At 40.3% G+C, this 20,233-nt stretch overlaps 1 long non-coding RNA gene across 1 annotated transcript in view; it reads left to right on the top strand.

Annotated features, from left to right (window-relative positions):
- Gm15614 (predicted gene 15614) overlaps positions 1 to 19,277 on the top strand; it is a 76,203-nt gene extending 56,926 nt beyond the window's left edge. Inside the window, exons 3-4 of the long non-coding RNA NR_168094.1 lie at positions 17,154 to 17,198; positions 18,159 to 19,277. This is a non-coding gene — a long non-coding RNA (predicted gene 15614). The remainder of the gene's footprint in view (positions 1 to 17,153; positions 17,199 to 18,158) is intronic.
- The last annotated feature ends 956 nt before the right edge of the window (positions 19,278 to 20,233 follow it).

The following is a 20,233-nucleotide window of genomic DNA, read 5'->3' as shown; positions in this document are numbered from 1 at the left end:
ATTTGTTGAAAATGCTGTCTTTTTTCCACTGGATGGTTTTAGCTCCCTTGTCAAAGATCAAGTGACCATAGGTGTGTGGGTTCATTTCTGGGTCTTCAATTCTATTCATTTGGTCTACTTGTCTGTCGCTATACCAGTACCATGCAGTTTTTATCACAATTGCTCTGTAGTACAGCTTTAGATCAGGCATGGTGATTCCACCAGAGGTTCTTTTATCCTTGAGAAGAGTTTTTGCTATCCTAGGTTTTTTTGTTATTCCAGATGAATTTGCAGATTGCCCTTTCTAATTCGTTGAAGAATTGAGTTGCAATTTTGATGGGGATTGCATTGAATCTGTAGATTGCTTTTGGCAAGATAGCCATTTTTACTATATTGATTCTGCCAATCCATGAGCATGGGAGATCTTTCCACATTCAGAGATCTTCTTTAATTTCTTTCTTCAGAGACTTGAAGTTCTTATCATACAGATCTTTCACTTCCTTAGTTAAAGTCACACCAAGGTATTTTATATCATTTGTGACTATTGAGAAGGGTGTTGTTTCCCTAATTCCTTTCTCAGCCTGTTTACCCTTTATGTAGAGAAAGGCCATTGACTTGTTTGAGTTAATTTTATATCCAGCTACTTCACTGAAGCTCTTTATCAGGTTTAGGAGTTCTCTGGTGGAATTTTTAGGGTCACTTATATATACTATCATATCATCTGCAAAAAGTGATATTTTGACTTCTTCCTTTCCAACTTGTATTCCCTTGATCTCCTTTTGTTGTCGAATTGCTCTGGCTAGGACTTCAAGTACAATGTTGAATAGGTAGGGAGAAAGTGGGCAGCCTGTCTAATTCCTGATTTTAGTGGGAATGCTTCCAGTTTCTCGCCATTTACTTTCATGTTGGCTACTGGCCTGCTGTAGATTGCTTTTATCATGTTTAGGTATGGGCCTTGAATTCCTGATCTTTCCAAGACTTTTATCATGAATGGGTGTTGCATTTTGTCAAATGCTTTCTCTGCATCTAAGGAGATGATCATGTGATTTTTGTCATTGAGTTTATTTATATAGTGGATTACGTTGATGGATTTCCATATATTAAACCATCCCTGCATCCCTGGAATGAAACCTACTTGGTCAGGATGGATGATTGTTTTGATGTGTTCTTGGATTCGGTTAGCAAGAATTTTAGTGAGGATTTTTGCATTGATATTCATCAGGGAAATTGGTCTGAAATTCTCTATCTTTGTTGGGTCTTTCTGTGGTTTAGGCATCAGAGTAATTGTGGCTTCATAGAATGAATTGGGTAGAGTACCTTCTGCTTCTATTTTGTGGAATAGTTTGTGAAGAACTGGAATTAGATCTTCTTTGAAGGTCTGATAGAACTCTACTACACTAAACTCATCTGGTCCTGGGCTTTTTTTGGTTGGGAGACTATTAATGACTGCTTCTATTTATTTGGGGGATATAGGACTGTTTAGATCATTAACCTGATCCTGATTTAACTTTAGTACCTGTTATCTGTCTAGAAATTTGTCCATTTCATCCAGGTTTTCCAGTTTTGTTGAGTATAGCCTTTTGTAGAAGGATCTGATGGTGTTTTGGATTTCTTCAGGATCTGTTGTTATGTCTCCCTTTTCATTTCTGATTTTGTTAATTACGATGCTGTCCCTGTGCCGTCTAGTGAGTTTGGCTAAGGGTTTATCTATCTTGTTGATTTTCTCAAAGAACCAGCTCCTCATTTGGTTGATTCTTTGAATAGTTCTTGTTTCCACTTGGTTGATTTCACCCCTGAGTTTGATTGTTTCCTGCCATCTACTCCTCTTGGGTGAATTTTCTTCCTTTTGTTCTAGAGCTTTTAGGTGTGTTGTCAAGCTGCTTGTGTGTGCTTTCTCTAGTTTATTTTTGGAGGCACTCAGAGCTATGAGTTTTCCTCTTAGAAATGCTTTCATTGTGTCTCATAAGTTTGGGTATATTGTGGTTTCATTTTCATTAAACTCTAAAAAGTCTTTAACTTCTTTCTTTATTCCTTCCTTGACCAAGGTATCATTGAGAAGAGTGTTGTTCAGTTTCCACGTGAATGTTGGCTTTCTATTATCTATGTTGTTATTGAAAATCAGCCTTAGTCCATGGTGATCTGATAGGATGCATGGGACAATTTCAATATTTTTGAATCTGTTGAGGCCTGTTTTGTGACCAATTATAATGGTCAGTTTTGGAGAAGGTACCATGAGGTGCTGAGAAGAAGGTATATCCTTTTGTTTTAGGATAAAATGTTCTGTAGATATCTGTTAGATCCATTTGTTTCATAACTTCTGTTAGTTTCACTGTGTCCCTGTTTACTTTCTGTTTCCATGATCTGTTCATTGACGAAGTGGTGTGTTGAAGTCTCCCACTATTATTGTGTGAGGTGTAATGTGTGCTTTGAGCTTTACTAAAGTTTCTTTAATGAATGTGCCTGCCCTTGCATTTGGAGCATAGATATTCAGAATTGAGAGTTCCTCTTGGAGGATTTTACCTTTGATGAGTATGAAGTGCTCCTCCTTGTCTTTTTTGATAACTTTGAGTTGGAAGTTGATTTTATTTGATATTAGAATGACTACTCCAGCTTGTTTCTTCAGACCATTTGCTTGGAAAATTGTTTTCCAGCCTTTCATTCTGAGGTAGTGTCTATCTTTTTTTCTGAGATGAGTTTCCTGTAAGCAGCAAAATGTTGCGTCTTGTTTGTGTAGCCAGTTTGTTAGTCTATGTCTTTTTATTGGGGAGTTGAGACCATTGATATTAAGAGATATTAAGGAAAAGTAATTGTTGCTTCCTGTTATTTTTGTTGTTAAAGTTGGCATTCTGTTCTTGTGGTTGTCTTCTTTTAGGTTTGTTGAAGGATTACTTTCTTGCTTTTTCTAGGGCATGGTTTCCGTCCTTGTATTGGGTTTTTTTTGTTTTGTTTTGTTATTATCCTTTGAAGGGCTGGATTCGTGGAAAGATAATGTGTGAATTTGGTTTTGTCGTGGAGTACTTTGGTTTCTCCGTCTATTGGTAATTGAAAGTTTGGCTGGGTATAGTAGCCTGGGCTGGCATTTGTGTTCTCTTAGTGTTTGTGTAACATCTGTCCAGGATCTTCTGGCTTTCATAGTCTCTGATGAAAAGTCTGGTGTAATTCTGATAGGCTTGCCTTTATATGTTACGTGACCCTTTTCCCTTACTGCTTTTAATATTCTATCTTTATTTAGTGCACTTGCTGTTCTGATTATTATGTGTCGGGAGGAATTTCTTTTCTGGTCCACTCTATTTTGAGTTCTGTAGGCTTCTTGTATGTTCATGGGCATCTCTTTCTTTAGGTTTGGGAAGTTTTCTTCTATAATTTTGTTGAAGATATATGCCGGCCCTTTAAGTTGAAAATCTTCATTCTCATCCACTCCTATTATCCGTAGGTTTGGTCTTCTCATTGTGTCCTGGATTTCCTGGATGTTTTGAATTAGGATCTTTTTGCATTTTCTTTGATTGTTGTGCCGATGTTCTCTATGGAATCTTCTGCACCTGAGATTCTCTCTTCCGTCTCTTGTATTCTGTTGCTGATGTTTGCATCTATGGTTCCAGATTTCTTTCCTAAGGTTTCTATCTCCAGCTTTGCCTCGCTTTGGGTTTTCTTTATTGTGTCCACTTCCCTTTTTAAGACTAATATGGTTTTGTTCATTTCCCTCACCTGTTTGGATGTGTTTTCCTCTTTTTCTTTAAGGACTTGTAACTCTTTAGCAGTGTTCTCCTGTATTTCTTTAAGTGAGTTATTAAAGTCCTTGATGTCCTCTACCATCATCATGAGATATGCTTTTAAATCCCGGTCTAGCTTTTTGGGTGTGTTGGGGTGCCCAGGACTGAGCGAGGTGGGAGTGCTGCGTTCTGATGATGGTGAGTGGTCTTGGTTTCTATTAGTAAGAATCTTACGTTTGCCTTTCACCATCTGGCAATCTCTGGAGTTAGTTGTTATAGTTGTCTCTTGCTAAAGATTGTTCCTCTCGTGATTCTGTTAGCCTCTATCAGCAGACCTGGGAGACTAGCTCTCTCCTCTGAGTTTCAGTGGTCAGAGCACCCTCTGCAGGCAAGCTCTCTTCTTACAGGGAAGGTGCACAGATATCTGGCATTCAGACCTCCCTCCTGACAGAAGATGAAGGCCCAGAACAGGACCTGTCCCAGAAGCTGTTAGCTTCTGTAGTCAACACTCTCACCTGCACAGACTAGTCTCAGAGGGATCCGGGAACCAAGAATGGCTCCCCCAGGTGCTCCAGCACAGCCCTCCCGGGCAGGGCGGACACCTCTCCTCTGGCAGGGAAGGTGCCCGGATGTCTGGGGCCCGAAACGGGGTCTGTCTCAGAAGCTGTCCTCTAGGGACCTTGGAGGTTTCCACCGACTCTGTGCCCAGGTGACCAAGTGCTGGTGTCAACCGGAAGGGACTTGTGACCCTGGTCAGTCCGGGTTTCCTGCTTCTCTAATGCTATCTCAGGTCCCGCACGATTGGATTGGAACAGAAGTTGTGTTCTACTCACCGGTGGTCCTAAGATTGCGTGGAGAGTCCTCTAGGGGACCTTGGGGGTGTTCGCCAACTCCGCGCCCAAGGTGCCCCAGTGCTGGCCCAAACTGAAGTTTTAAATGATGCAGATAAAATAGTTTTTAAGCATCATAATATATAAGAAAGATGAAGAAAGAAGAGTACAGAGAATGGAAAGCAGAAATAATATCCAAAAAATTAAAAGATAGAGATCAGTAGTATGATGAAAAATGAAGACTGTCTATAAGAACAGGAAAAATGCAGTATAAGGACTTGATGACTAGAAGGAGAGAAAAAGAAAAACAAAAATACAACACTGAACAATAAAAACATATGTATACAAACATAAATAGGGAAACACCATAAACTCATCTACAAGCATAAAAAAGTCTTCATAAGAAATGAAAAGGGAAAGAAAAGAGAACCATGTCAATGTCTCAACCACAAGAGTTAGTGACTATCCTCCATTCCCACTGATCTTTCTACGTCTCAGTACACTGTGCAACCAATGGAGCACTCAAAGCCTGTGAAAATATCCACCCCTTCCTCCTTTAGTATTGTCAGTAGGTCAGTGGGCATGGCTTAGAGCTGGAGGTCATTGGGTCTACATTCGTTTCCCTGCTTTGTACCAGGTTATCATGGAATCAACTTTGTCTTGGCGGCATAACCCATGTTGTTTAAATATGGGATGGGCTAAAAAAACAATACAAGACAAAGGCCATACAGAGGTGTAGTTTCCCAAGGGCCACTACCTGCTCACAATCCAGAGCTTCCAGAGTCTCTTGACCTTAGCTATACAGCTAAAGCAAGTTCCACCCCTTGCCTCATTTATGGCCTGAATATGCACATCTTTCACAATGAGCTAGCTTCACTGGCATTCTTCTGGGGCCAGACTGGGCTACATGTTCAGAACAGCATGTCAATATTGACAATGATCTTCCAGCGAAAGGAAGATGCAGAACTTATATTCTCTAAAGCACCAAGCTTGGTGCTGACCTTTGCATGGCTGTCAGTTATAGCACTGTGCTTTTATGTTGAGAAACCCAGAACATTTCTTAAGCACAGACCTTCTCCACAGCACAGGGATGGTCTAAGCTCAGGCTGCTTTTGTATCCATCTCTTTTGGTACCAGTTTTACCCATTACGCCTTTCTCTCTTTCCCTAGCAGTTAGCTCTTCCCTCTACAATGCTGCTTACAGGCTGAGAGGTGTTATGTTGTTTCTCACCCCCTGTTTCAATAACTGGAGACTTTTCAAGTTACTGTTTGTCCAGTACTAAACTTGAGCATGTTCCCTCAGGCATCCACATTGCTATTTTTTAATTCTAAGCTGCCTCAATTCTGAGCCACTGGGAGGCGCTGCTTGCCTTTAGTCTGCCACAGTGGCCTTTCTATTCTTAATATTTTGAGCCTCCATGTTCTTCTCTATGATGTCAAATAACCTTCCCTGGATGCACTTCTGATGGCCCTTAAGAATTTCATACAATACTCTCTTCAGCTAAGATGATGAGTGACTACACCTATAGTAGATGATTTTCTGTTGCTGTGGCCAAGGCAATTTGTAGATGAGAGAGCTTATTTTGGGTTGTGATTGCAGATAGAGAGTCTGTAAGAGTGGAGGAGGAAACATGACAGCAGGGACAGAGAGTGAGCATCTCCAACTTCAAGCACCAATCAGAGTCAGCGAACTGGGAATGGGATGAACTTATAAAATCTCAGAGCCTGTCCACAGTGATGTACCTCCTCCAGCAAGGCCACACCTCCTAAACCTCCCCCAAACAGGACCAACTGAGGACCAAATACTCAAATGCTGGAGCCTATGGGGCCATTTCTCACTCAAACCATCATAGCACATTTTCATCTTCTTTTCAATTTTCAGAAACTTTACTTTATAGCTGGAAAACATTGTAGACTTGCTTTGCCTATTTGAGGAGTGTTATAGCAAGAGGGATCATCTAAGAGATTGGAGACTTCAAATTTCTTGAGGAATGGGGGGAAATAAAGCATGTTCAAGGTGATGTTCATGGAGGATGGTTACTTTTAGAATGTTATTGGCCAGGTGGGTCCTTTCTCCTGTAGAATAGAAATCAGATCCTGCTTAATTTTTGAAGAAAAGGGAAAGTGAGAGTTACTTAAAAGAAACACAGCAGGCCCAATGCAGCCCAGTCAATGAAGAGTGTCTTGAAGGGAAAATGGCAGCATCCTGCCAAATAGGATAGTAGCAAGCAGTAACAAAAGCACATATCTTGTTTATTGGCTTGAATAGCCATGTCCTTTCTGGGACCTGCATTTGGGGTGGGGGGGGGGAAGGGGGGAGATTTCAGTATAGACTGTCTCATGGCTCTCAATGCCCTTAGATTTGTGTTACAGGTCCCTCTTGGTAAAGGTCTTATTATGCTAACATATTTCAATAAAAATGTAATGAAGTTCAAGGTCAGTCAGATTTGTCAGCTTGGTGGTTACTGGTGTTAACTGGGCTTCCTGCAGCTCATGCTGTCTAACTAGTGCTATGTTCTTGCTATCATGGGAGTCCAGCAGTCTGCTTGTTGTTTCCCTGCAGCATGCCTGCTGCTATAGCCAGAGCAGTTTCTTCTATGGAGAAGAAATTCTTGTTTCTCTCTTGTCCTATAGTTACTGAGGCTATGAATTATGTAGGCCTACTTTTCCTCCCTCCCTCCCTCCCTTCTGCCGCTCTCCCCTTCTTTTCTTTTTTCCCCTTTACTCAATCCTTCCTTTCTCCCTTCTTTCCTTTCTCCCTCCCTCCCTCTCCCTTCCTTCCCCTCTATCTCCCTTCCTTCCCCTCTATCTCCCTCCTTCCTTCCTTCCTTCCTTCCTTCTTTCTTTCTTTCTTTCTTTCTTTCTCTCTTTCTTTCTCTCTCTCTTTCTCTTTTTCTTTCTTTCTCTTTCCATGTAGCTGTCTGTGTAGCCAAGGCTAGTCTTAATGCTGAGTCCATTCTAACTCAGCTCCAGGCATGATGTCATTTCAAAATTTTTCCCCCATGGTGAGCAATTTGGTGACCATGGGGGAAAAATTCAGAAAATTTCTGACTTTTTTGGGGATCTTTTAAATTTCTGTGTTAACTATGGCTCTAACCCTGCTCTGTCTCTGATTCAGGTAGAGTACTATTCAGGTAGAGCCTAGGCTGGTGATCTGGTGCTCACTGTATTGTAGCATAGTCTAATCTTGAACTCATGACAATACTTTTGCTTCAGCCTGGGTCCTAAATGCTGGGAATGAAGATATGGGCTACCACCCCTAACTTGATTTTCGTAGTTCCTCAATACAGTTCTTATTAATGCTTTCTTTTGTTGTCATTGCAGAGACTATAAATGAGTACTTAATTCCATCTGCCTACTCATAAAGGCTTTGTGTGAGCCAGTGAGGCTGATGGAGGTGGAATATTCAGAGACAAGGTGCAGTGACAGCAGTGGAATGGTGAAGGGACACTGGTCCTGACATTAGCATGTGATACTGGATTAATTCCTTTATGCCCCTTAGCACCAATTTTCTTTTTTTTTTTTAATATTTTTATTACATATTTTCCTCAATTACATTTCCAATGCTATCCCAAAAGTCCCCCATACCCTCCCCCCCCCCACTTCCCTACCCACCCATTCCCATTTTTTTGGCCCTGGCGTTCCCCTGTACTGGGGCATATACAGTTTGCGTTAGCACCAATTTTCTAATTAGAGTTTGGAAATGGAGCTGCTCTCTTTGTCTCCCTGGGTTTCCATGAAGGTCAGATGTAACAGGATATGTTGGAGTACAAGGTGAATTTCCAGCGTTGAAGGTGTCTTAGAAACCATCATGTCCATTCATGGCAATGGGAGAAGCTTTACTGACTCATGATTTCAAAATGTTCTTTGGATTTGTCTTCATTGCCCTGACCCCATTTGATTTCTACTGTATCTCAAATCTTAACAACAGAAAGTATATTTTGTTGGGTCTTTGTGATCTGGGATGTGATAGAAGTCCTGGGAAACTATCACTGTCATAAGGCCTTATTTTGATGGGCACCTCTGAACTGTTGTCAGCCTTACTACATCTGCTGGCACTTTATACCACATGGATATAGCATGATGTGACTCATGTTTCTAGAAATTGTTCTATAATTTGAAATTGTCTAATAAGCTGTTTGTAGTCAGCGATAACTCAGGGAATCGTTTTGGCGTTCATTGATTCTAACAAAGCAATCATGGAGCCTAAAAGGGAGTTTTCCACCTGTCATAGAATTTCCCATATGCACTTAGCCCATGAGCACTGCTGATAATGTCAGAATAGCTGGAGGATCTATTGATGTTTTACATACATTGCCATGGGTGAGTCAGTTTTTAAGTTTAGCAACTTGACCAGAAGTTATAGGCCAGGGTCATTTCTTAGTACTGAGTGGGAGTTCTAAGATGCAATCTATTCATGCATAGAACTCACAAACTAGTCCATTTTAAAGCAACTGTAATTTAAAAGGGGGGATGCTGACTGTACAAGCAACAGTTTTTTTTTTTTTAATGTGATATTCTAACAGGCAAAGGCATGGAGTTTTAAAAAAGCTTTCTGAGACATGTCATGCAGAGACTAAGAAAGGGCCTTTCCCCATGACTGCATCTTTGGTAGATGCTTTTAAGTTTTCTTGTAATGTTAGCAATAATCGGTTAGACACCTGTTCTTGAGGGAAAGACACAAATTTTTCGGTATCCAGATACAATGGAGTTTTATAAGTATCTGTCAAACCACAGAATGCCTTCCCTTCACCTTTTTATCTTGAACTTCCACATTATACTTTAAAGCTCATGAGCAGGTTTTGAACCTTTCCAAAGCTGCTTTATGACCTGTAGGCATTCTCTTAAGAAGTAGCAAATTGTTCTCTCCAGAGATCCACAATTACCTTACAGATCCTGTACTTAACACTACTTGGGAGACACTGTTGTGGCCACTGTTCCAGGGCTGGTAGTCTGCCAGTGAACTATGCATTTCTTTCCGTTATTTCTTACAGAGGAACTGCTGTGGATCTCTGTTGGCCATGGCACACCAGACACAGCTTTCTGTCTTTGAACTGAGATCTAAAGACAAGAAAGTTTTTATGATGCTCAAACCCCAGATCAGAAATTCACTTCTATACTTGTCCAGGAAAAAAAATCTTTTTAGTTTAATAGACATTCTATTCAAATGTCAGGCAACATGGCTGCTTTTTTTTGTGCTTTGTACTTCACAATATACTTTAAAAAAATAGCTTAAGATGTGAGTTCTTAGGTTCTTGATGTATTATTTAGAACAAATTCATTTGAAGGTGTGCGTCAAGATGTTACTATCGGCGTGAGCATCCGTCTGAGTTAAAGTAGAAGGTTTATGGTGATGTGCATAGCCCAGTGGGGAAAAGCATCATTTGAAATCTCATTCAAAGGAGGATTGTTTTCCCCACAGGTTCCACCTAGACAGTTAGGTAATTGAGCCAACATGGAAGTCTGTTTGTATGGCTCGAGAACTATGTTATTAGCTGTTCACCATTCTCTGTATGTTCCTGTCTTGTAGCCATATCTGCAAATAAGGAAGACAAGCATTTTACTGAGGGTCATATGGATATCTCTGCTTACTCAATAGTGACATTTATACTCTTTTGAAGCACATCATGGAACCCCATAGAAGTCATCTCCTAATCTGGAAACGGATTCTTTGTAATGATCTGGAGTTTCGAATCACTTTTCATTCTCTTATTTACAACATTTAACTTCCAACTAATATAAAGTGAAACTAAATGATGTCATTTGCAAAGGTCCCTGAAAATAGAAAGAGGGGTTATAAAACTCCTTGGGAGTGATTCACAGTGTTCGACACTGAAGTTTTGTGAAGGTAGATTCAAGCAGGCTTCAAAGTGTGCCAGTATAGCTCAGCACAGAGACAACACTCTTGATCTTCACGGTTAGTTTGCAAAGTGATGATGAGTCCAGAGCAGCATGAGAACTGTGGCGGACAAAGCCTTTGTATTGGCTCCTTGCCTGAAAGCACAACCTTAGACTTACATTGGCAATTGAAGCAGTCAGCATACCATCAGACCCACTCTAGTGTGCACGAGGTGATTGTCAGTGGTCACCAGGATAGTTCCATCACATGAAACCCTGTCAAGCTGACTTCCTGGATGACGTGAAAAACAAAGTGGAAGAAGCTGCCTTTCTCCTCCCCAACACTGTGCCCCCACCCGCTCAGATCCCCACTTCTTTACAATAACATTATTCAAGACAAGAAGTATAGATCCTCTGTATTTCATTAAGCATATCTGCTTGTCTTCCAAACAGATTATTAAAAAAAAAAACCCAACAACCTGTGAATTATAGAACAGTCCACTGAATACCTAAATGCAGTTTTCAAATCTCCATACAACTTATGTTAAGTTTCAACTATATTCATAAATTTAGTTGTGCAACTCAAAAGTAGCAGAGGGCATAAGTGCAGAGATGGAAATGGGGAAGAAGTATTCCTCTGATTCAGCACTATGGCTGAAGAGAACTGGGCATGCAGCATCGTTCTTTTGCAGGGGTTTTTACTGAGGAATTATGGAGATAATTCTAACTTAGGTTTTCATCTCTCTGTATTTTGTAAACATGGATAAATTACTTGGATGTTCTGTTCTGCAATCTAGCTTCATCAAATACATGGTTGGGTTAGATGAAGCCTCATCCTTTTAACAACTCTAAGCTTTATTAAGTTGTATCTGGACTATTGTTGAAGTAAGAGAGGCTTAGCCTTATGTAATTAGTCTTTGTGAGGCCTGCTCACCCAACATTCATTATTTGCTTGGCAAACTAGAAAAACTTCACATTGGGAGTGGCTTTGTTGTTGTTGGTTTGCTGTTTTGTTTTGTTTGGATTTTTTATCTTTAAACTTGAATTCTAGGGTCCTTAAGAATAGCAGGGAGTTATGAAAGGAGTGCCAGGGAGATAGACCAGGCCCAGGATAGGTGTTGCGTATTGATTGCCTTGTCATTAGACTTTTGATTCAGGTGATTGATTCAGTCTGACAGTGACTAGTAGGTCAAACTGAACTGGAGCAGACAGAATAAAGGAGGTGGTGTTTGTTATCAGACAAGTGACCTGGTGTCTTAGTCGGGGTTTTTATTCCTGCACAAACATCATGACCAAGAAGCAAGTTGGAGAGGAAAGGGTTTATTCAGCTTACATTTCCACATTGCTGTTCATCACTGAAAAAAGTCAGGACTGGAACTCAAGCAGGTCAGGGAACAGGAGCTGATGCAGAGGCCATGGAGGGATGTTCTTTACTGGCTTGCTTTCCCTGGCTTGCTCAGCCTGCTCTCTTATAGAACCAAGACTACCAGCTCAGGGATGGTCCCACCCACAAGGGGCCTTTCCCCCTTGATCACTAATTGAGGAAATGCCTTACAGTTGGATCTCATGGAGGCATTTCCTCAACTGAAGCTCCTTTCTCTGTGATAACTCCAGCTGTGTCAAGTTGACACAAAACTAGCCAGTACACCTGGTAAGCTTGGTTTGTGATGAGACTCACATTTGCAGAGTATAATTGTGATAGGTGAAACTATGTATTTTGTTTATATTGCTACGATTTCTTCTTAATGACACCAAGTCCCTTTGTCCATCTGTGGTTCTCAGGGTACAACAAAATTAAACCTAGGAACATAATCTGAAAGCCACGTAAGTCCTAGTCACCCATGACAAGCAGCTCTATTTCTTTTTCAGCCCTATTTTTTGTCTTCTGGTAAATTCCTCAATCCTTTTCCAACTTTTAGTAAGTTTAGACACTTCACTGCAGCTCAATGGTTTGACATCATATTAGTGAGAATTATTTTCTATCTCTGAGATGTAACTATGCCTTTGTTAGTGATTTTATACTATGTACATATGCGTAACTTCTACCCTCTTCAAAGTCCCAGGTTATTTTGTTACCTGCAAGACGAGAAAACCAAGCCTCAAAACATCTTAATAGCTTACCAAATACTCAGCACGTAGGTCAGCAGAATCCTTGATTGTTTCTAAAATTTGGATTATTCCCAGTAAGGTATACTACATGCACTATATAAGAGCAACCATTTTCTTTTTCCTTTTTTTTTTTTGTTAAAGATTTATTTATTATTATATGTAAGTACACTGTAGCTGTCTTCAGACATACCAGAAGAGGAAGTCAGATCTCATTATGGATGGTTGTGAGCCATCATGTGGTTGCTGGGATTTGAACTCAGGAACCTTCAGAAGAGCAGTCAGTGCTCTTAACCACTGAGCCATCTCTCCAGTGCCCCGAGCAACCATTTTCTATTCTTTTTGTGTGTATGTGGGATGTATGTGGTGTGTATGTGGAGCGTGTGTGTGTGTGTGTGTGTGGTGTGCTAGCCCTTGTGTGCATGTGTAAAGGCCATAGGTTATCTTCCTGTATATTTCTCAATCCTTTTCCAACTTAACTTTTTTTTTTTTTTTTTTTTTTGAGACAGGGTTTCTCTATATAGCCCTGGCTGTCCTGGAACTCACTTTGTAGACCAGGCTGGCCTTGAACTCAGAAATCTGCCTGCCTCTGCTTCCTAAGTGCCACCACCACCCAGCTTCCAACTTACTTTTTAAGACAGGATCTCTCCCTGAACTTGACACTTCATTTCTGTGGACTGACTACCCAGCAAGTCCTAAAGATCCATCGATGTTTGCTATCTTCCTACCAGTACAGGGGTAACAGCATTAGGTCACAACATCCAGGTTTTACATGTAGATAGGCAATCTGAACTTAGGTCCTTATACTCACTCACTCAATAAAAACTTTACCCACTGAGCCATTGTCTTGTTCCTTTTTTTTTTAAATCAAATTATAAGTTGAAGTCAACAATAGTTTCTCCATATATGAGCTTTCAATTCTGTTATCCCTGAGGTGTCTAAAGAAACCCTGAATAGGACAACTCCAAAATAGCTTTGGCATTGCTAACTGGACTATTTTGTCAAATCAACTCATTTTAGAGTTGAAAGAGCAATGTTTTAAGTATCAGACAGCACATCAGAGGTTGGATAATGTTCCAGTTTTGAACTCTTGGTTTCCCATCTGTTCTTTAATCCCCAAGCTACCTTAGACCTAAATTTTGCTTGGGATCTAAAACTGTATTTGGTCTTAGAACAAAAATAACATAGAAAAAATACAGTCTTAATGATGTCAAGGATTAAGTCCTTATGATTTTTAACCTCAAAATGCTTTTTTTAAAGATTTATTTATTTATTTATTATATGTAAGTACACTGTAGCTATCTTCAGATGCACCACAAGAGGGCATCAGATCTCATTATGGGTGGTTGTGAGCCACCACATGGTTGCTGGGATTTGAACTCCGGACCTTCGGAAGAGCAGTCGGGTGCTCTTACCCACTGAGCCATCTCACCAGCCCTCTCAAAATGCTTTTAATCAGCTTCATGGCTTCATTACCTAAATAGTCTTTTCAACTTTCATTACCATGTTACATTTTCAACACTAATCAAATTTTGTGTGTGTGTGTGTGTGTGTGTGTGTGTGTTTGATGCATTTGAAATAGCCAAACTTGAAAAGTATGCAATATTGCTGATTTATGGGTAATATCTGATCTATGCATTCACATAAAATGTGATCATTATTATGATTAAGTTTATTTACCAAGAGAAAGGTGTCAGGGAAGGCCTTTACCATGCCAAACAAAAGAAGGCTCAATAGCAACCTCTGTCAGCCTGACACTCACAATGCAAAGCATCAGGAAATCCCAGAGGTTTGTAAAATATGAGCCACTGTTTTTTGAAGAAGATACAAAGTCCTTAGTATGCTATAGTTCATTTTATAAGTAGTTTATAAATCAGGGCCTTGGGGAACATGAAGTAAGCATGGCTTGCAGTGGGTTGCCACTGAAGGGATGGCACATGATAAATCTCGCTGACTTAGACTGTTCCTTGGCCTATGAGTTCAATTACAGTTGGGTCTGAAGGTCTTTGTTCTAAGATCAGTGGCTACCTGTGGTTTGTTCTTTAAGCAGAGGTAATGCTTATAGTTAACAGTTGGCACACTTTAATTACTATCAGATTCTAGTAACAAAGGCAACTCATACTGTCAATTCCATCATCCCTGGGATTTGAAGCATAGTTGTAGGCTATCCCACAGTGGATCCTGACCCCCACTCCCCCCCAAAAAAGGACAAAGAAAAACATATGTAGACAAGAGATATTATAATCTAGGACAGTGGTTTTTAACCTTCCTAATGCTGGACCTTTTAAATACAAGTTCCTTATGTTGTGGTGACCCCAATCATAAAATTACTTTTGTTGATACTTCATAACTATAATTTTGCTAGTTATAAATTGTCATGCAAATATCTGTGTTTTCCAATGGGAAGTGATGGAGGAATCCATGAAGTAAGGATGGTTGATGTCTTAGTTAGGGTTTTACTGCTGTGAACAGACACCATGACCAATGCAAATCTTATAAAGGACAACATTTAATTGGGGCTGGCTTACAGGTTTAGGGGTTCAGTCCATTGTCATCAAGGCAGAAGCATGACAGCATCCAGGCAGACATGGTGCTGGCAGAGCTGAGAGTTCTATATCTTCATCTGAAGGCTGCTAGTAGAATACTGACTTCCAGGCAGCTAGTATGAAGGTCTTATAGCCCACACCCACAGTGACACACCTACTCCAACAGGGCCACACTTTCTAAGAGTGCCACTCCCTAAGCCAAGCATATGCAAACCATCACAGTTGGTAATCAGGCGCTAAAGGTCCTGAAGGGACCTTAGGGTATGACTGGGATGATATTAGAAAGAGTGTGCTGTAGGATTTAGGGATCTACTTATTTAGCAAATATTTATGAGCACGTGAAAGGTTTCAGATCAGGATCTCTGCATATAGACATATAGGCTAGGATGGAAAGGGGAAGATGCAGTCCTCCCCTGCAAGGTACTGAGAGACTGACAAGGGCACAGCTCAAGTAACTAGATATTTATTCAGATGCCATTTCAGTACAAAGGTAATGGTTGAACACACGATCGTCTTTCAGGAGTCCAAGAGAATTTAGACTTCTAGGGTAGTTTGGCATTAGACTAGGGTACAGAGGGACTTAGCATTATGGTTTTAGATTCAAAGCAAAGAAATAACAAGTGATGGTCAAGAAAAAAATAGTCTCTCAAGTAGCCAGAGCATCTGACTGGTGAGAGGGAAGGAAGAGCAAGGCCTATTAGTAAGGGAATTCATATTTTATGGAGGTGTTGTAGCTATCCTTTCTGGTGTCCAAATGCTCTCAGATGAGGATGTTTACAAGATATCATCAAATCCAAGGGGTGAGATTGTCTAAAGAGGAACAGAGGAGGATAGGAAGAGGCTAGATCAGATAGTACTAAGAATACAAGTCTGATGTGTCTGTTCATAGACCTGGGCAATAGGAGTAAAGTTCCTGCATCTATAGCCTAGTGAAAGGCTGCCTGGAATCTTGGCCTCAGTTCTGGGAGTGTATCAGGAGATACTTTCATTTATTTCCATTTCTTTTATATTTATGTTTCCCTTAGTATGTATGATGAAGAACTGGCTTATGAAATTATGCAGGCTGAACCTACAAGCTGGAGTCCCAAGAAAGAAGGAAATGTAATTCTGGATGATTCTGAAAGCCTGAGAAATAAGGGAGATGTTGGTATAAAACCCAATCTAAGAAACAGGGAGGTAAGATGCACTGGGCAGGCGGAATGCAAAAGGTAGACTCTGCAGCATTCTTTGTTCTTTGCGGTCTTCAGCAGATTTGATGAAGTCACACTGTGGCCAGCCATGTACTGTATTTTTGGATTAAGTAACATGTTTTATAGTCTACTAATAAAAATGCTAACATTTAGAAATGATGCTTACTTTGGATAGCTGTTCATCAGTTAAGTTGACAAATAGTTTATAACTTCACTGTGGAGCATTAAGAGTATTGTGAATGAACTGCCTAAGTACTGATAAGCGGTCGGAGATGCTTTGTACTGGGAATGGCCAGTTGAACAAATGTTTGACCATGAAGAATGCACAGCTCAGTAGGCCAGAAATGGAGAAGAGCATGTTCTCCAAACCCATGCTTATGGCCTACTCAATTAAGGAGCGAGCTTGTCCTTCCCTGGCACTTTAGGAGAATCCTCGTTTTCCAGGTCAGCTGAAGGCTCTCTCCTCTGCCCTGTCTCTTTAAGTATTTTGTCCATTTTTTTTTTAAAACAAGAGAAATGTTTAATGTAGAAATTTTTCTACAGGTTCAAACAAAAGAAAAAAAGCTGGGCGTGGTGGTGCATGCCTTTAATCCAACACTCGGGAGGCAGAGGCAGGCGGATTTCTGAGTTTGAGGCCAGCCTGGTCTACAGAGTGAGTTCCAGGACAGCCAGGGCTATACAGAGAAACCCTTTTTCAAAAAACAAACAAACAAACAAACAAAAATTTTCTACGGGTTGAAGATTGCAATTGAAATGGTTTTAGTGAGTAAACAGGAAGGAGAAATGACTAAATATATTTAGTGGAGAAGCAATTCATGAAATGAGGTATAGGAGGAGGTAATTTGTCACAATACATCTGTAAATATGGTGCGAAGAGAAAACATTCTTTGAATCCTCACATCTTGAATCACAAACCTCTTTGTGCTAACGTTATATCATTTTCTTCCCCACTAGGGTGGCTTTCACTTCCCTCTGACGTGTGGATTGTTCAGCTTCAAAGTAAGACAAATATTGTTGGTTTAGTGCTTTCTGGTTCTGTAGCTACAAGTGTCTTCTGAGTGCTTTTTTTTTGCTATGCAATAAGCTTGTTTGGACTCTCAAATTCTTGATCACAGCTCAGGAAATTTAGCTTTGATTTTGAAAAAGAAAAAGAAATATTTAAAGGGAAATGTGTAGTTAAACGTTTTAGTCCCTCAAAACTTGATGTGGCACTTAATTTCAGATGTTTTGGACAGATTCTTGAACTGCTGCCATATTCAAGCAATAATGGGTTTTAAGCAACTCGTTGAGAACTGTTTATGAAAACACAGCTCTGGAATTTTAGAGTTTCTCATGTGACTGCATCATTTGACAATCAAGGAAGCATAATAGTCTTCGAAGTCATAGGCCTTAGTGTCAGATGCCAAATTCTCAGCCCTGGGCTTGTTGCTCTCTTACACACATAGTATTTGTTTTAGGATGCAAAGCTGAGGTTTATTTGACCCTGGGGTAACTACTATTGTTTATGATAATTTCAGGAGGGGGAGTTGAAAAGCCACTTTATTTACACCTCAGTGTCCTCTGCAGAAAGTCAACACAATATTTATTTTCTGATCATATCTACTAGGCATGCAACTAATGAGGAGGTGTTTATAACAGATACTCAATTCTCAAGTGTAAAATAGCTATTTACCTGGAACATATGATATCTACCATCAGTTCTAGACCTAAGAAAGGCTCACAAATACTGTATAAAATAACTGTTCAGTTCCCTTCTTTTCACTTGCCGACTTCCTCCTTGTAAACATAGCATGGCAGCACTGGCTTCTGTGGCTCCTAGGAATGATCATAACTGCTCGGTTGCCCCTTAACCATCTCATGTACTGCTTGAATTTTCCTCACTATGGATGCCAGCATTCCTCCATTTGAATGAGTTTTTTCATGGTGGATATCATGCTTAATTTTTCCTTTGTCACACAGGTGCTTGATACACATCAGATAAGATCAAGACAAATCAAAGGAAACTCAAAGATTCCTTTGGAATTTTAAGAATAAGAGAAAATCTGTCAGCATTTAGATTTATATGGCCAGTGTGCACGAGGTCTTGGATTGTCATAGTCTATACAAGTTTTGTGATCCTAGAGTTGCTACAGTTTTACATCATGGCAAAAATGTTTGTGCTTAAAAAATCGCCATATTCAAAGGACACTGTCAATAAGACCAAAAGGCAACCAACAGATTGGGAAAAGATCTTTACCAGTTCTAAATCTTACAGGGGGCTAATATCCAATATATATAAAGAACTCAAGAAGTTGGACTCCAGAAAACCAAATAACCCTATTAAAAAATGGGGTACAGAGCTAAACAGAGAATTCTCAACTGAAGAATGGCTAAGCAGCACCTAAAAAATGTTCAACATCCTTAATCATTAGAAATGCAAATCAAAACAACTCTGAGATTCTACCTCACACAAGCCAGAATAGCTAAGATCAAAAACTCAGGTGACAGCACATGCTGGCGAGGATGTGGAGAAAGAGGAACACTCCTCCATTGCTGGTGGGACTGCAAGTTGGTACAACCACTCTGGAAATCAGTTTGGTGGTTCCTTAGAAAATTGGACATAGTTCTACCGGAAGATCCAGCAATACCACTCCTGGGCATATATCCAGAATATGCTCCAACATGTAATAAGGACACATGCTCCATGTTCATAGCAGCCTTATTTATAATAGCCAGAAACTGGAAAGAACCCATATATCCCTCAACAAAGGAATAGACACAGAAAATGTGGTATATTTACACAATGGATACTATTCAGCTATTAAAAACAATGAATTTATGAAATTCTTAGACAAATGGATGGATCTGGAGGGTATCATGTTGAGTGAGGTAACCTAATTACAAAAGAACACACATGATATGCACGCACTGATAAGTGGATATTAGCCCAGTAGCTCAGAATCCTTCTTAGAAGGGGGAACAAGAGGCAGGTGGATTTCTGAGTTCGAGGCCGGCCTGGTCACAGAGTGAGTTCCAGGACAGCCAGGGCTATACAGAGAAACCCTGTCTCAAAAAACCAAAAAACCAAAAACCAAAACCAAAAAAAAAAAAAAAAAAAAAAAGAAGGGGGAACAAAATACCCATGGAAGGAGTGACAAAGTTTGGAGCAGAGATTGAATGAACAACCATCCAGAGACTGCCCCACTTGGGGATCCATCCCATAAACAACCACCAAACCTAGACACTATGGCAGATGCCAACAAGAGCCTGCTGACAGGAGCCTGATATAGCTGTCTCCTGAGGGCCTTTACCAGTGCCTGGCAAATACAGAAGTGGATGCTCACAATCATCCATTGGACGGAGCACAAGGTCTCCAATGAAGGAGCTAGAGAAAGTACCCAAGGAGTTGAAGGGGTCTTAAGCCCCATAGGAGGAACATCAATAGGAACTAACCAGTACCCCCAGAGCTCCTTGGAACTAAACCACCAATCAAAGAAAATACATGGTGGAACTTGTGGTTCTAGCTGTATACGTAGCCGAGGATGGCCTAGTTGGTCATCAATGGGAGAAGAGGCCTGTGAAGGTTCTATGCCCAAGTATAGGGAAATGCCAGGGCCAGAAAGCAGGAGTGGGTAGGTTGGTAAGTAGGGCAGGGGTTGGGGGAAGGATAGGAGATTTTCGAAGGAGAAACTAGGAAAGGGGATAACATTTGAAATGTAAATAAAGAAAATATCTAATAAAAATATATTTAAAAATCACCATATTAATCAACTCTTTATGTCTGGGATGGAGAATCATAATAAGAAGAGATATAGTTGGATATGCCACACATATCCAGATCAGTACTCAAGAGGCTGAAGGAAACTGATGATGCGTTTGAAGCCTTCTTAAGGTACACAGAGACACTCTGTGAGGATAGGGAAAAGACAGCTGATAAGTTGCTTGTCCCATGTGCATGAGGACACAAGATCTCCAGCACCCATGAAAAAAGTCAACTACTCTAGCACATTCTAGTAAACTGGGAAAGAAGACACAGGATATCTCAGAGTGTTGCT

This window comes from Mus musculus, chromosome 5, assembly GCF_000001635.26.
Source record: "Mus musculus strain C57BL/6J chromosome 5, GRCm38.p6 C57BL/6J".
Lineage (NCBI taxonomy): Eukaryota > Metazoa > Chordata > Mammalia > Rodentia > Muridae > Mus > Mus musculus.
The sequence above is the reverse complement of the archived record's forward strand: the minus strand, read 5'-3'. Positions and strand labels throughout refer to the sequence as shown.